At 45.7% G+C, this 13,236-nt stretch overlaps 1 protein-coding gene across 2 annotated transcripts in view; it reads right to left on the bottom strand.

The window, feature by feature from the left end:
* The window catches only part of EVA1A (eva-1 homolog A, regulator of programmed cell death), a 224,367-nt gene extending 211,295 nt beyond the window's left edge, over positions 1-13,072 (bottom strand). For both annotated transcript variants that reach the window (XM_040597726.1, XM_040597727.1), the window contains exons 1-2: positions 12,903-13,072; positions 5,706-5,775 (exon numbers count right to left, since the gene is read on the bottom strand). The gene's annotated coding sequence lies outside the window, so the exon portion shown is untranslated. The remainder of the gene's footprint in view (positions 1-5,705; positions 5,776-12,902) is intronic.
* Between the last annotated feature and the right edge of the window lie 164 nt (positions 13,073-13,236).

The following is a 13,236-nucleotide window of genomic DNA, read 5'->3' as shown; positions in this document are numbered from 1 at the left end:
GACCTGTCCCTTCCATAGCAATTACTTTAACCTGCAACTAGCATGGCCTTAGCTGCTTACTCAAGCACAACTCACTCTACAGAGTTAAAGGAAGGTTCCAGCTCACCTGGAAGTACATCCAGTACTTGATCCCGCCTGATCTTCATCCATACTCTGGCAGCATCAAGTCATCCATGCTAACTTGGAAGAGCTGAGCTGAGTGCTGGGACACAGAGGTGGATTGGAGTGGCAGACCCTGTTCTCCCTGGGTACAGGAAGGAGATCCTGAGCTTCAGCCATCAGTGTTAGCTGCAGCTCAGGCACAGGTTTGCAGACAAATAATGGACATAACCAACGTATCTAGGCTAGAGCAGAGGCTGAGTGTCAGTGTGGGAAAGCAGGGGATAGTTTTCACAGGCAAAGCCAACACTGGCCATTTAGCAGCCTGTGTATACACCTATACAAACCTATGGAGCAGCTCTGTGTGGGGCTGCTAGGGAAGAGGAGATGTAGCCAGGCATGTGTACAGCTCCTGAACAAAGCTGCAGATTCTATCCAGCAAAAATAACCTCTGTGGGAACATCCAAGGAAAACCAAAGCTGGCTTTTACTCCTCTGTCTTGTTCATCCACATGGAATGAAGTGAAACTTTCCAAAAACATTCACCTTAGACTGAAAACAAGTATAAGAGACTTCAGCCCAAAGGGAGTAGGGTTTTTTTCAGAGCTGAGAGTGCTTATAGAGTTTCTAATGCTGAAATTTCTAACAATGTTTCAGCTGTTCTCAGATGAAAATCAGACTGGCTGTCAGGTTATATGTGAAAGATATTTTCAAGAGTGCTGCCATGAACACCACGGTCATTGTTTCCACCAAAAATCTGTCCTGGGACAATCTGTGTGCTAGAAGCCAACCTCAAGGACAGCTGTAAGTCCCGCAGCCCTGTTGGCTTTCTGTCCATACTGCCATTTGCTCAATCTCCTGCCAGCCACGTTGAGGATGAGGGTAGCATGGGAAATCTGGAATCTGAGCAAAAATCCTGTCCATGACCCATTCACCCAGACCATGTGAACAAGAGGCTGGTCTGGCCTGAATTGCATCTAAGCACCCCTCCTTCCCACAAACAGCTCTTCACGCACTGAGGATCTACAGTGAAGGTACAGATGAGTCTCCTCTCAAGGACAGTGGTGGCTCTGGGTAGACCTCACAGCACAGACGTACCCTGAGGTCCATCAGGCTCTGTACAATCCAGTCCCAGTCCCTCCCTGCAGACAATCCGGCCACCTTTACTTTTTGCAGATGGCTGATTAAGCAAGATCAAAGACTAGGAGCTTCTATGGGCTGCCTTACTCTTCATTTCACCTGAGACTTTAATTCACATGTCAGACCTCTCTGACCCATACTTTCCAGCTTTGACTTAAGTTTTAAAGAGAAAAGATCAGGACGTTTGGCTCCTAGCATCTATATATAAATCTTGTCTCACTTATTTCTGCGACCCTTGCCAAGGGGAAGATTCACCACTATCGCCTTAAAGGCAAGAGATAACCATACCCATTACCAGATTAGCAATCAAAGATCCTTATCAGCAGGACAAAGAAACAATAGGGTCCCTGGAAATTTATCAGTGCTCTGGAAAAGGGAAGCACTATTTGCTGAAAAGAGCCCACCCTGTTAGCAGGTGTTGATTTTACTGATTAAAGGGTAATTAGGTTTGGCTGACTCGGTATATGAGGAAGGAAAAAAATCTGGTGACAACGAGTTTAAGGCTAAACATGGGAAGTGTGCTTGAGCAGCCCTTTAGGTCATTGCTAATAAAGTCAAAGAAGAGGGGAAGAAGTTTACATCAGTGTAATGTGAGGGTTTTGTATTTAAGCAAGTTTGTAAAGATGCCTTCCAAAAGGAAAGCAGCTCTTGATGAGGAAAAAATAAAACATATATACAAAGGGATATAGATAGATAGATCCGTCTTTGGGAAACAGACAATTCAGTTAAAGCCCATCTCCATAATGCCCTTATTCCTTAGGGCATGTGGGAACATCAGCTGTGTGTTTCAAACGGAAAGAGGCCACCTGTCCCAACTACAGCACAGACAAAGGATGGCCTCTCTCCATGGGCAGTCTCATGGGGTAAACATGAATCAAGAGGACACCAATATGGCCTTTTGTTTTTCGGAGTAACAGCCCTTGAAATCCAGCCATGCCTTTAAATATGTCTCCTGGGGACAGGTAATAATGCAGATGATGATACTTGTCCCCAAAGCCACCCAGAAGCAGGAATAGGCCAGTACTGAGGCAGTTCAGCAATACATCTTAGCTTGGAGGAATGATTATTTGGTTTATTTCTCTCACAGAGTAACTAGGGAGAATGACTACTTTTTTTTTTTAGATACATCATTTGGGTGTACTTAAAAACGTTTTGTCCTTCTGGAAGACACAGAGCTTTGTGTCTGAGCTGGACTTTAATACTTTCCTGCTCATGGCAAAAAGCACATGGGGTCTATATGTCCAGCTTAAGAAGTGAAGAAGTCCATAGCACCTGGTTACATACACAGAGCCTAGGCCTGAGGTCAGCACCCCTCAGCTTCCCCTGCAGAAACCAGTGCTGTAGCCACTCAGCACCAAGACACACAAACCAGTCCCACCTCCTGGGGTACTCCTCCAGTCACAGCTAAACCATAAGTTAGGCACTTGAATCCCAACCTGGCTTTAGTCCAGGATGCTTGAGAACTGTACCTCAGTTGTCCTTTTTGACTATGATACTTAGGTGCGCTGTTCTTTCTCCTCCCATACTCCTGTCTCTTGCAGAGCCTATCCTTCTGCTATACATAAACCCATAATGTCTGAAACATGCATGCAAATTCCCAGAGTTCTTTAAAAGCAGTTAAGTGCAACTGTAACTGGGGAAACTGAGGCACTGATAAGTGAAGCAATTTGTCATCCTGTTTTGTCACCCCAACATCACCCAGTTTATAAATGGTAATCAGGAATGGACTCAGATTGATTCCCAGTTTCATGTGTATTTGGTGATCTCGATTCATTCTAGGGCTGACTTTTGGTAATGCTTTCCTGTTTTTCACTAACCCTGCACCACTGCCCTCTACCTTGCTGACTAAACCATCAACAGCTGGAAGAAGGGCTGCTCAGTAGAAAAGCCAGACCAGGATTAGCTTTCAGCTAGAGAACCGTATGTAGGGTTGAAGTCATGTTTGTTTATACAGTCACAAGCAGGTTTATTTGTACAAATGTGCTAGGACTAGCCTTGCTTTGTGAACCCTAGTAATATTACTTCTTCCCATTTTTTCCATAAGGTCTCAAAGCACTCCCCAAAAGACCACTGTTGCATTCTGCCATTTCACACATGGGTGAAGTACAGTCATATGTTTGAGGTTACTACTTTTTCAAGGTCAGCCAGGGGAAACTGTCATATATAGGAAAACGTAAACACTTTCAGTCTTTAGGTCTGGTTAGGGCTCTTTCCGCTTGGCCACATTGCCTCCTTGTAAATGAATATAAAATAATAACAAGAGAGACAGGGAACTATTGGAGAGGGGCCAGCGGAAGGCTACAAAGATGATGTGCGGACTGGAGCATCTCCCTGATGAGGAAAGGCTGAGAGACCTGGGGCTGTTTAGCCTGGAGAAAAGAAGACTGAGAGGGGACCTTCTCAATGTCTACCAGTATCTTAAGGGCAAGTGTCGAGAGGACAGGGCCAGGCTCTTTAGGGTTCACAAAGCAAGACTAGTCCTAGCACATTTGTACAAATAAACCTGCTTGTGACTGTATAAACAAACATGGCTTCAACCCTACATACGGTTCTCTAGCTGAAAGCTAATCCTGGTCTGGCTTTTCTACTGAGCAGCCCTTCTTCAAGCTGTTGATGGTTTAGTCAGCAAGGTAGAAGGCAGTGGTGCAGGGTTAGTGAAAAACAGGAAAGCATTACCAAAAATCAGCCCTAGAATGAATCGAGATCACCAAATACCTAGAATGAATCCAGGTGCTCAGCAACAGGACAAGGGGCAACGGGCACAGACTGAAGCACAGGCAGTTCTACCTGAATATGAGGAAGAACTTCTTTCCTCTGAGGGTGACAGAGCTCTGGAACAGGTTGTTCAGAGAGGCTGTGGAGTCTCCTTCTCTGGAGATGTTCAAAACCTGCCTGGATGCAACTCTGTGCAACCAGCTCTCAGTGAACCTGCTTTAGCAGGGGGTTGGACTAGATGATCTCCAGAGGTCCCTTCCAACCCCAACCATTCTGTGACTCTGTGATTCTGTGACAAAGTATCTGTGCATTTTTACCTACAGAAATATATCTAAACTGTGTGGACAGAGCTTCAAATATAAAATAGCAAAGCTTCCCAGCATAGTACAGCTCTTTGTTCTTTTTTTTCCCCTAATCTTTCCCCTTAGAGTGTCTTACAGAAACAGATGGGGTTACTCATGGAAGTAAGTGCTGTTTGCTTTCATCAATTTGAAGGCACAGGACTTCACATAATGTAGTTTTGCAATACAACACCAAGTATCTCACAAGTAAAATCTTCCCCTGCGTTCATATTCAATGTTAAACAACAGCTGTGCAGAATACTCAAACTGATAAGCCTTTGAAGTTTTCACATTTTGCATCATTCAATCACACCAGTTTACAAAACAAATACAAACCTGGGGGACTTTGCTCCATACTGGGACAGGTTTGGAGTGGGAGTGTTGCTTTAACATAATTATGTGTAGAGCAAAGGACCTAACTGATGCACTTACCCCACTAAAACATTGGGAAATGTACAGAGTAATGCAAAATCCTCCAATGTGCAAAAATGTCAAAAATAAAATATCTAGAGACTACAAAGTGACCTGTAACAAAGCAGAAAACTTTCTCCTTGTGTCTGCACCAAGTAATTGATGTTGAAACCTCTCTCAGCTAGCATTCTCCTCAGTATAGTGATGCCATGTTCTATGTAAGAGGATACTGTACAGTCTGGTGCTTTATCTGGGGATATCTGACTGGATTTAGTTGGCGCCTTGTGTACAGGATGTTCTTGGAATAATCACTGTACTAGAACTCCAGGGATATGGAATCATCTTCATCTTTGTACTCCCCTGTGAGTCCCATAAGGATTTCAAGAGACAAGAATTTCAAGGTTCAAAGTTCCTCAGCTGTGAATTGGATCCTTCCTTTTCCCTGTGTTTCATCTGTCCTGCCTGTTTGGATGTTGTTCCCTGAGATTTTTTGCTATGTGGGCATACAGCACCCAGCTGAGACCCTGAAGTTCACCAAGACCTTCAGGACATGCACTGTCTTTTATCTGTAAGATGAAATGCTTTTCCCACTTGACCTGACTCATTAGTCCTCTCCTAACAGTTTTCCTGGGAAGATTTCTCCATCAATTGGATGACAGTACATACTGGCTTTCTTTTGCGACTGCTATCTTTCCTTTAGTATACTCTGTAGCTCTCTAAGAGTGCTTGTTAGATAAGAGGATGAATTTTACACCTGCAGATATCTACCTCTGACCTAGATGGTCTTTGCTTTGAAGACCAGAGACATCCCAGATGGTTCAATGTGAGCAGGGGTATGTTTTTTCTATTATCTCACCTATGGTAACCAAGGGAGAATTGTCTCTATCCTGCTGCTGTGTAGGTGAGAGAGTCACTTCAGGCTACAGACTCCTTTTAATCTTGATCTCCACTGTGTCCCTTTTGTTTCCCATTATACTACCAACCCTCACAGATAACTTACATTGTTGTTCATTTCCACAGGAACCAGAACTCTTGCTCTGATTTACTCATCTGGAAGTTCTCTGCTTGTCCTGTGGAAGAAACATGCCATGATGCAATTTGATACAAACCAGGAATAATCTCAATATTCAACCTTAAAATGATACTACCGGCACCTATCCCAAACCTCACTAGTACTATGGACTCCACCTTGAGGGCATGCAAGCGCAGTAGCGTGAAGAACAACAAAAGAGACCTTCAGCACTCCCCCAGATCCTCCTGTCCCTCATGGACACACATCCTCTACACACAATCACACCCCATCCTTATAGCAACTACTGTTATAACTCACATTAGACACTTAGGTTGGGAAAGCCATTTTCATTGCCAAAGACCTTCCTTCCCAAAACCTGCATTTTCAAGTATAGCCATGAAGCCTTTGCATAACATCCATGTCTATAGTAGTAAGCGGAACCAAGCAAGGGTGTGGACACAGGCACTGCAACCCATCTGGTTACAGCTACCTGTTGGACTAGTCCTTGGCACACTTTTGACATAGGCCACCTGGCATCCAGACAATTCCTGAGCATGGCTTGGGAGTTGGCAGGGACTTGGGCCACTCCCAACAGGTAGGAAGGAATCCTGCTTTGGAGCTTCATAGCCGGAACATGGCCAGATGGTGTGTGCTAAAAGACCCACCAGTGTTTCAGAAGTTCTTAATAGTCATGGCGAAGACACAGTGGCATGGGCTAAGAACCAAATAAATAACCTTGGACCCACAGGGCAGACTGGTACTGTCTGCCAGTGTTACAGCATCTTCTCCATCTTGCTACCTAGGCATGCCTGATTGGAGCTGCCCAGGAATGACAGTGCCTCCTGCAGTCCTACCTCCAGACTCCAGCACAGCTACAGCCCAGGCTGCTACCCGCCATGCTCCCATCGATTTACAGCAGTTAGCAGGATAGACCGTTCCTACAGGGGCATCCAGTATAAACTGCGCTCAAGTTTGAACTGGTGAAGTCAATGAAAAAAATCTTCTTGGCTCCCCAGGTTCAGGGCCAGGACTATCTTCTCCTGTGACAGTGAACCAACACCACATCTCTCTAAGTCCCTCCCATCCTCATGTCTCTGATCATGGATGGATTTGAACAATTCTAAATTACAGAAAACCAATTTCACTGAAGCTTAATACTTGCTCATGTTCTCTATATTAAAGGACAGGTCTAACAGAAGGCAGAGCTGAAGAACATGTGAGGAACATATAGCAAGCAAATCTCCAGCATAACACGGACAGATCAGCTTTCGCCTCAGGCTTATCTTTGCCTAGGGGCACAGGGTATTTCCCTCATTTTTGTACAGACAGCAAATCACACAAAAAAAGTCTGGCTCACAGATCACAAACTGGTAAGAAATCAAAGGGAATCAGAGGAAATGCCTTTCTGCTGAATGGGTAAAATTAATCCCAAGTGTAAATTCACTGGCCTCAGTGCAAATTCAACAATGGAATAGGTCTGCCATTTGCATGAAGAACAGGTTTATATTCTCCTTTCACATGTGCTTAAAAATACATTTTCTTCTGCTTTTTTTACTCTTTTCTGTTTGAAAGGACTATTTCAGGAGTGACTGTATGCTTCCACATGCATTTAAGTACTCAGGACAACAATATTGTCAGTTACTTGTTTTACAGTCTCAAGAGACTACCCAGTGACACAGTCCAGGTGTGCTGGGCATTCCGGACAGTGCTGGATTATGCAATCTAAAACAGCCTAAGGAACTTCCAAAGACACTGAAGTTCAAACCGTTCAAACCTTTGCACTCTGTAGCCACAATACTAGCATCAGGGAACTCCAGTTAACTTGTTTCTAGGGTAAGAGACACTTCCCACTGAAGAAAGCTCATACTGAAATTTTACTGCATTCGTTGTCTCTGGGCACCTGGCTCAAAGACACATCGCTAATACCTAATGCAGTGACGTTACTTACTGGGCCATATACAAAGAAAGCAGAGGAAGGAAGGAGACTATACAGTAGCTTACAAGAGATTTGCAAATGTCTTCGTTCACCAGGCTAGGCACTGTCTGAACTGAAAGCAGTGTTAGGTGCAGAGCTGTGTGTGTATGCTAATCATTAGCTTAGGGGTTGCAAGCAATGGGAATCTGCATCAGCCTCGTATAAAAGGTGGCATTTCTATACAAAAGTAACTTGCCTCAGAAACACCTCAGCTGAGGTAAAAAGGGACTACAGCCCACTCAGCTTTCAAGCCCTTTTGGATTTTTGCTGGATCAGTACTTTGCGATAGATTGACAAGCCAGCATCACCCTCCCAGTCTTCCCCTGCCTGTCACTCTGGTGCTTGTTCTCTACCTTGTTCTGCAGTAATCCCCTGGCTGCAATTTCATGCACAGCCCTTCCCTAGTCATTCCCAACCTGAGATGCTGTTGCCCATGGAGTACCTTTCATATTTATTACTACATTGCTGAAAATTTCTTGCTTCACTTGCCAACGCCATCTTGGGCATACATAACTAGCCAAATCACCTTCTCCTTTTTTGCAGTGACAGGTAAAATAGTTTATTTTCAGCTCACTGAATCTACCGCAACACAGCACACCAACTAGCCTCCATATAGTCCTCCCTCTGCAAAAACTACCTTCTGACATTAAAGGAAAAGCAGCTGTGTTCATTAAAAAGAGTCCCAGTCCTAAGTGCTGATTTGAGGCAGTTTGGTTTTCACCAAAAGAAGATTGCCACAAATAATATTATGAATACCTAGGAGACATGAGGGCTTCTTCAGCTGGTTTAGGAAGCAAGTGTCCATAGCGGCTGCTGCTTCTGTGGAGGAGGTGGCAGAGACACAAAGCTTGTGAAGGCTGGTTCTCAGGTGAAAGCCCTGCTGTGAAGCCAGGGGAAGCTAAGTGAGACATAAAATGAAGCAGTACTTTCTGTCTCCCACCTATCTTCATGCAATAATAAGGCACGCAGTTGAACCAGTGTAGTGGAAATTAATGTTATGATTTCTAAAGGGGTTTTGCAAAACAAAGGATATTGGATCACATTTTCTCCTCAGTTTTGTCACTGTTCACACAGTAATGAAGAGCAGAAGTTGGCTTGCTTTGTTTAAAATAGTAAGAAACTGTGACTCTGAGCAATTTGGTCATAAATTTTTGTCTTCTTTTTTCTCCTGCATGAGCAGGTTGTGATAGTAGGTATAATTTACTATGACAAACCACTAGCATTAATGCATTAATCAAGGAAAAGAAATGGTCCCCCTTTGAAATCTCCTGCCCACCTAGAGAGAGTAATGGGGTTACAAATGGAGAAAGAACAAATATTGACTCTATGAAATGTAAAGGTACCTGGGAGTTCACTCATCAGTCTTTAGGTTACACTTGCCTTTCAAGATGAATGGGATTTCGTTCATAATCCATTTTGATTTATTTTAAAAAAAAAAAAAACATCTCAGGGAAGAGGATACAGACATTCAACTCAGTGCTTTCTGTAAGTTTTCAAGATGTTCCAGACTGTTTCTAAAGGACAGTACCTCTGATTTCTGGAATGACATAGATGCCCCCAATCCAAGAGCTGTCTTTCAGTTTGACACAAGTACTGAAGGAGCTGCCTAGATTGGATAATGAGCTGTTTGTTTCATGATGTTTCTATATGGCTTTCAGTAAGATGGCTCCAGAGACTCACCCTCCATCACTTACAGAAACTTAGGGACACAGACACCCCTTGGCATCTGGACCCATACAGGACTCAAGAGGACCCAAGTATTTACTGCTTAAGGGAAGAGCCTCTGGCACCAATTACTGAACTTATCGTGCCTTGTCACACATTCTTCATACCCCTCCCAACTCATATCTCACTCATATAACCTCTGAGGCAACGCTATACCTGTCTTCTCAACATACTGTTGGAGTCCGTATTAGATTATTTTCAACATTCGGTTCCACATTAGATTCAATTCCTCTTAAAAATGTGTTACAGAGTCAGAAAATTAGGAAAAATTAGTGTTTTGTGAATGCTGAGATAAGCCAGTGTTGCTGTCCCTCAGGCATCCCATAGGAAACTCAATATGGAGTGGGGACACAAACAAGACCAAAACCCCAAGAGAATCGTGCAAAGCCCATCACATCTTAAATTCTCAATGATCTGAACACACCACAGAGCCCAAGAGGAAATTAAAGACACTTCTGACTCTGAACATAGGGCCAGTATCCACTGGCAAAGCTGCCAACAGACCAGTTCATATTTCATGCATCACCTGCACCCTGACAGAAATTGTTGGCACCTGCTTCTTTTCTTCTCCCATAAAGGTTAAACAATACCAATTGATCCTTCAGGGCTGGAATGTAACAAAGGGAAAAGGAAACGGGAGAAAACAGACACGCATGAGCACGCTGGTGATGCGCCATGGAAGCCATGCCCATTGCCAGAGGCCTTCCAGGAGCCTTGGGCTCAGGGCAGCACATGCGATCACTGCTCCAGCAAGCGCACGCAGAGGGGAGAACATGGGGTTGGTCTGGCAGGGTTAGCCGCGCGTGGCTCCCACAGGATGTATGCTCCAAAACAACCCAGGCCTGGGGCTGTTTTGACAGAAAGAGCTGAAGATTTTCCAGCCCATCGCTTCTCCATGCTCAGGGTTAGGACGCTGTGTCTGAAGAACAGTTCTCCCGCTCCTCTTTGCTTGCTCTACAGTAAGGTAAAACATGTAATTGTGGATGCCTGATGGCCACCTTAACAAACAGCTGTGCAGGCCAGAAGGGGCTGCCACCTTAGGTTATTTTAAGCAACCTTCTGGGATGTCTCCAATTATTAAGTTTCAGCAAGGTCAACTCGCCTGAAGCTAACCAACAACCCATGTCTCATTAAAGGGAAGCTTCCAGAAAGACTAGAGCTGCCATCATGTTCTTTAAATATTTCAATCCAATCCACTACACTCAAACCTTTCCAGAGAAACTTATACAGCTGGTTTAATACCAGGGATGAAGAGGGCATGGAGGAACCCAGGCTGTGCCCATGCTGACATGGTTTTGCACAAAAGCCTGGAAGATTCAGATACTCCGCAGCCTGGCACCTGCGTGGCTATGTGCTCCCACTGGAGCTCTGTCTGGGCAGCTGCAGCTGACACGGATGCAGAGCTTAAAGAAGTCATAGTTTTCTGTCTAGTGGATACCGTTGCTCCCTGGTCAGGCTAGCAGGGCCTCAGCACCCTTCCTGCACACCCTTCTGTACAAACTGCAGCACCAGGCCCTGTTTGGCTGCCCTAATGGCAGTCCTCCTAGCTGCTTGCCCTCTTTAAGGGCTTCCTTTATGGGGGAGGGGGGCAGGGCACTTGGCTACATTGCTCCTAGCCCCGCCTAGCTCTCCTCAGGTGCCGAGAGGCATGAGCTGGGTGTTGCTGGTACAGCTCTCAGCTCCCATGAGGTTCCTCTGGTCTGGGAAACCTCCCTGTTCACCATGCTGGAGCGCTCTGCTGCTGATCATGCCAGCACTCAAGACCAAGTGCCTTGTATTTCAAACTCAAGAAAGCTGTCCCTAAAAAGAGAACATGGGGTCCCAAGAACAGGGGGTCAACCATGAGTAAGAAGCTCACACAGTACAGCTGATGAACCTAAGGAAACAGCTGTCTACAAGTCAACCTTGATAATCTCCTGTACTTGTGCTCTATAAAAATGGATGGCTGGGGCATACCTGGCCAGCTTAGCCAAGCAAATCAACAGTGCCTTGATGCTGGGATGCCTCAACAAGCCACACAGGAGCTAGACACAAGGTGCAGGGGTGCCGGGCCTTGTAGGGCACCTCAAGTGAAGTGAGGTCCACTTACAGTAACTTGGGAAGCCCTGACCTCAATGCAGTTCTAGCCTGTCAAGATGGTCTTGTTAGGCTGCAATCAACAGTGGTCAACGAAGGAGTTAGAAATATCTCCTTTACACTGAAGCATCCAATTCTCTCCTTTAAAGACAGTCATAAGCCACAAGTCTGCATTTTTCCAAGGTGTAACCCACACATCTCCTTATAGCTGTTTTGGGATTGCTTCAATCAGCATTAAGTTATTAGAATTACCCCTGTATGCTCCATTCCTCACACCCCCACAACCCGTGCTGAGATATATTCTTCTGTCCTTTTAATAGTGCTTAGGTAATGACAAGAACTTTAAAAAAAAAAAAATCTCGAGAAGGAATCTTTGCTTCAAGTAGTGTGTTTAATGTTGGTCGAGGGCTTTTTTGTATTTTAAGGATCAGAGTGCCCTCCTCTGTCCATCTGCGTCCTGATTACTAACTCCTGTGTTCAGATTATCAAGAAATACTGCGACTTGTCTTCTGCACACCCTATCATCTTCTAAAGCACAGTTAAGAAATCAAACAGTCACAAAGTAGAAAATAATTCTTGTTAATGTGGGGGCTTAGGTGGGCTACAAAGTCAGCTGCCACCAATAAAAGGGGCTGGGGGAACATCAGAGGCAACATGATTGATCAAAGTAGTTGATGAGGTCAGGCATATTTTGAAGTCAATCTTTGCGAAGTTTAAACAGTGGAATGTTATTTACAGGTCCCCACTTTGCATTTAAACTTCACTTTTCTCCTGCCTGTGTATCTGCTAATTGAATCCAGACTGCTACCGATACCTGAGGAAATCTGACTGAAACAAGCATACTAGAAGTAACACCAATGTATATAATACTTTCTAATCTAAACTAATCATGGTGAAAACACTGGGACTGCAAGTTATCTGAATTATGGATAGAGTGTACAATGGCCCAGAAAAAAATTATTAGGTGAGCCTTTCTATCATGGAAACAGACAGGAGCGTGTCTCTAGAAACCACAAAACCACTGTCATCAGCGAAGGCAGCAGTAATAAACGGTGGTGGATTCCCCCGATGTCCCAAGGAGCTACCACAAGCATGCCTGCACCATACTCCCCACACCACTACTGAGCCCAGTGCCACGCTGGAAGCTCCGGCATTGCAACCCACAGCCACAGCACCTGGACCCTCTCCCCTTCCACATCTGCTTGATGGCCAGGGGTGCTCCCGGGTCCTTCTCCCCACCCCAAATCTCCTTCATAGCCAGGGGTGCTCCCGGGTCCTCCTTTTGGGTCCTTCTCCCCCACCCCAAATCTCCTTGAGTGCCAGAGGTGAAAGGACCCATTTTGTTTCCTCCCCACCCTTGAGGGGGCACTTGGCGCCAGCACCAGCTGCCTGCTCTCGCTGCCACCTACCATACTGCGAGGAGGCAGCCGCGGCCCTCAGCCATTCGGGGTGCCGTTCGGGGTCCCACTCGGGGTGCCATTCAGGGTGCCACTTGGGGCAGGGGCCCAGCCCCATGGCAGGCACCAGCCATGGCCCCACAGACCCCCCAGCACGACAGGCCTCAGGATCAACAGCGCTGCCCCACAGCCAGGCCGTGCTGCGGGAAAACCCGCAGGCGCCGAGGCGGGCCCAGCCCCGCGCCCGGCGCCCCCTGCAGGCACGGCTGGGCAGCACCGCCAGCCTCAGCTCCGCTTCGCGCTCGGGGTAGTTTGGCCCGCCGCGCCCGCCATAGCGGCGCTGCGC

This window comes from Falco naumanni, chromosome 6, assembly GCF_017639655.2.
Source record: "Falco naumanni isolate bFalNau1 chromosome 6, bFalNau1.pat, whole genome shotgun sequence".
NCBI classification, from domain to species: Eukaryota; Metazoa; Chordata; class Aves; order Falconiformes; family Falconidae; genus Falco; species Falco naumanni.
Note: the sequence above shows the minus strand (reverse complement) of the source record. Positions and strands in the feature narration are given on the sequence as shown.